The sequence below is a fragment of the Thalia democratica genome, chromosome 4 (assembly GCF_965202585.1).
Source record: "Thalia democratica chromosome 4, ktThaDemo2.hap1.1, whole genome shotgun sequence".
Lineage (NCBI taxonomy): Eukaryota > Metazoa > Chordata > Thaliacea > Salpida > Salpidae > Thalia > Thalia democratica.
This window is the reverse complement of record NC_139168.1, coordinates 54,017,348-54,022,195: the sequence shown is the minus strand read 5'-3', so window position 1 is coordinate 54,022,195 and position 4,848 is coordinate 54,017,348.

Genomic DNA, 4,848 nt, shown 5'->3' with positions numbered 1-4,848 from the left:
AAAAAAGTCAAATAAATATACTTTTACAAAACTTTAACTCAATTCTTTTTAATACACAACTTTTGCATAGAACCATTTACGTCATTCTCTAATAGCTTCTCACTAAATTTGGTCGTTGCATAAATTTTATTTGGAGGTAATACTTGTGTAACAGGATTCATTATTTTTAAACTTCCTTTTTTTTTAATTTATTTTTATTAACATTCAGTTTTCTTATCAGTTATTTTATATCTTTTCATTCAGTTATAAACAAAGTTTTTAGGAGAATAGGCCGAAGGTTTTTTTTTACAATTTCAAAAGTTCAGCACCTAAGACCATTGCAACGACGAATTTAAGTCAGAAACTATTAGAGAATGAAGTGAATAATTCTACGCAAAAATGGTGTGCAAAAAAGAACTGAGTTGAAATTGTGTAGAAATATATTGATTTTACTAAAGTTGATGATGAAGGAGGCGGAGCTACTTTTTTTTTACCGGTCAGTTCAAATATGGAACAAACTTCCGAATGAATTTATTTCTTGCAAAAAAGTTGAAGAACTTCGATCGAAGTTAAAAAAATATATTAAGTAAAATGTTTGTTAGTAAACTTAACAATTAATATTTTATCAATCGTTGATTTAATTTTGAGATTTAACTTAGTCCATAGTTCAATTTTAAAGCAGCGCCTTTCCTCTATTAATCATTAATAATGAGTCTTTTTTCAATATGTTAAATGATTATTTATCTGGCCAATCTATTTTTATGTGCTTGGAGCTTTATGTTTTTATTTTTGTTGTTAGTCAATGCATTTAAATCTTTCATAACTGATCGTTTTACATCAAAGCGTAAATAAGTATAAGTTTGTGGTTAAAAAATTTGTTTTTTGTGTTAGTGTATAAATCTGTATATATTATATTATAAATATATCTGTCTAGAAACATATGTTGGTAGAATAAAGGAAGATTACTGTATAATTTGTTTTTATTTATATTATATTGAAATATGTTTTCATTATTATTTTAAACAATGAATTTTTGTGTTATTTTTATATTTGGTTTATTTTGTTATGTGGTTTACTGTTTAAGTGGCTTAGGTTTTGATGCCTAGGTCCATCATATGGACAATTAACTTGCAATAATAATGATAATTCAACTATAATACAATTATAACATAGTATGCATAATGTTGGAAAAAATATACAACTTTTTAAATCTTTAAAACGAGAATCCAAGTATGATTATGATAACCTTGTAATAATAATATAAGTATTTACACCATTGGAAAGTTAAATCTCTAGCAAAATCTACTCTTCTGTACGTCAAACAGCTAGGAAATATGTTTAATCGTTACTATGTGATACATCTCTTATTAATTATGAAAAATATATGCCAAATACACATCCAAATGAAATTCCTGTAACACCGAACCAGATTGAGCCAAAATGTGATTCGATGCTAAACAACAGATCTGTTAGAATGAATTTTGCTGCTGAGCCTCAAATCTATTTAAAATTCATTATCAAAATTTGCTACCTTCTAGAAATCCTTCTCTAACAGATAAAATACAAATTTATATTCTAAAATGCATAGCAGAAACTAGTTGGTACAAACGTTTTAATCTCGTTCAGATAATTGAAAAAAAAAAAACAAGTTAGAAAATAACAGAATGACAAAAATGATAGATAATGGTGATTATTAGTTAACTGATAATTATATCAAAAAAGATGTGTATAAAAAGGTATGGAACTAAAAGCGATTCACAAAAGTTAAACAGTGTGAAAAAACATGTGCTGCTGAAAAGGCAAGTGACAATACTACAAATGTAAAAAAAACTATATAAAAATACGTAATGTGCTAACTATAAAGATATACAAAGTTGAAAAAATGTCTGAATAAAAATGGAGTTTATAAGTTTTAAATAAGTTTTACTCCCTGAAATTTTCACAAAATCAAGCAACCATGAAAGCAAAACTCATAAAAAAAGATAATAAAGCAACCAGAAATTTTTGTTATAAAACCATATGTTGACACAAGTGGTGTTGAAAAGGGAATACAAGGTTTTAAAACTACAAAACAAAAATTAAAGTTTGACTTTGATACTAAAAAGCAGCTAAAAATTGCTAAGGAATCTGATTATGAGAGTAGTTATGATTGTTGAATTCCAAAAGTTTTAAATTATTAAACAAATTTAAACCAAATGAACATCAAAAAGAAATTCTAAATATAATCGTCACAGAGTTGTAAAAACTTTTCAATAGTCACGATGTGATAAATTGCTTCTTGATCATGGAACAGATTTGTTTAAATGCAGAATCAGATAAAAGTTCTATAAGAGAAAATCAGAAAAAGCAAAATTCTTGCCTGATCAAAAAACCTGTTAGATTAAAATTTGCATAAGAGCAATAGAGCCTTAAATATATTCAAAATTCAATGTTAAAAGTGCTTAGAAAGTAATTATACGAATTACTAGACTGAAAAGAAAATGGATGTTACTCAAAAATAATGCAATCAAATAGAAACTCTGTTACACTACCTGAAAATTTAAATTTCAGTTCCAAGAAAAATGTCACTACTGTACCTAATTGATGAAAATTTCTAAAACATGTTTCCAAATTTGATAAACAGGTAAAAAATAAAAGTGACATAAGTTATTGACAAAGTGAATGAGTATTTCACTATTAGTCTCAAAAAAATTTTTATCAATAAGTATGGAAGTGATGTTGGTTTACAAAAGTTAAGCTGTATGTTAAAATGTATTCTTGACAAAACAAAAGGCACTAAAACAAGTGAAGAAATACTTTAATTTAATACGTCTTTTGCTAGACTATTGACCGATAAATAGATTGGCTTAGACGTAACATTGCACAAATCTCTAAAATAATTAAGTTATCTAAAATGATTTACTCCTGAATTTTTTTGCAGAATCAAGCAAACAAAAAAGGGGAAGCATAAAAACGAAACTTATATTTAAAAAAAAATGCGTTTGCTGTTTCTTTACTGTTTAACCGCTTAAGTTTTTTGTATATTTGAATTATAAAGAGTTTTGAAGTTCTGGTAATTTCTTGAATCCCAGCGATCGATAAGAATAGAGGAAATTGACGTGTGTGTAATAATTGTAGAATGGTATGTTCAACTTATAATCTTACTTTTTTCATGTGAGAAACATACTCTTTTACCCTACCCCAAAACAAATATAAAACAAGTTCTTGCTTTAAGATGTATCATGAATGTAATTTTTATAATGGTGTATCCCTTTACCTTATGATACTTTTTTATCGTTTTTATTAATCTATTTTTAATTGAGAACTTTATTTTGTATTTATTCATTTTCAGTGGTTAAAAAATCTGCTTCCATCACCAAGATATTTTTAACCCTACTTTTGTTTCTAACTAATATTCATCGCAGTTTATCAATTGACTGGTGCTCAGATAAGGTTTACGGAAATGTTCGAATATCTGGTATAACTTGATTTTCAATCACTCGTATACAAATGAAATGTAGCTGGAATAAATAAACTAGGTGATTTTAATTACTACCTGCGAATTTACAACTTAAAGCATAGTATTTAATTGTTGAAACATTACCAAATGGCACTGGTTTTAATGCGCTTAATAGTAAGTAGCAAGAACTTAAAAAAGATAGTTTCAATATTGCCTAAAATTTTAATTAATATTACAATTTTTTTAAATAGGTTGACTTTCAAAGTTTTGCACAAAAACCAACAGTGTGCCAATAAATAATTTATTTAACTAAAAGGTTACCACGCATAAATAATAAAACTGATACAGTACATCCTCGATTATCCGGTTTTTCGCTAATCCGTGCAGTTTGAGTTGAGAAGTTAACTTTATTAATTCAGCAAAAATTAAAGTTTCTACTTTGAAAAACTTAATAGCGATAAGTTAAATTGTTAATGGTGTGAGTAGTTTTCCTTAAACAGACTTAGAACATAACAAAATTTTAGTTAATTAATAATTTAAAAAAATCTTTAAAATAAAGTTTGGTGTTTGTTTTTTACATGCATTGTAAAATATAAATGAGGTATATTTTTTACATAATATATATAGCCGTATAAAAACAATATTATGTTTTTATACGGCTATAGTTATAAAAAAGCTTGCCCAACATAGTAAGATTAGCGAGGGAGCACTGTACTGACATGGGATTAATATACAAAGGTTTAAAGCTATTAAATCAATTATACAGATACGTACTTATATTTTTTTAACTACAATTATATCATTTATTTAGAAATTATACTTATGTTCCAAATTTAAATTATACTTAATCTAACAAACAAATAATACATTAAAATTGTTTTCATCTGGTTGTTAGTAGGCCTTAAGTAATTATTAGTAAAACTGTTCTACTATTTTATGTAGAACAAAACTTATCTTAATTTAATGCAATAAGGGGCTTAACTTCTTTTTATTTAACTTATTTTTTATTTTTTTATATCATTAATTCAGCTACCAGATGCTAATTTTAAGGTCCTAAAAATCAAAATTTTATACGTATATATGTAATTGATGCTAATTATTTCAACTTAAGTTGGAAGGTGCAAACTAAAAAAATAAATTTATATTAAAAAATGTTTTAAGTATATATTAGAATATTTAGTGAAGTAAGTCTTTAATTCAAAATTAAAGTTTGATTTATTTTTTATGGGTTTTGAAACTTTAAAAATGCTTACGACAATATAAAAGTGCACTACGTCAATATATATATAAAAGTCTTAACGAAAATGTATATATCTCAAACTTACAAAAGTATGAGTATAAACAAAATTTATATGCTATAATTCCTAGACAAAAAAAAATATTCTAAAACTAAATGTTTTTATTCAACTTTAATAAGTACAATGTTAACT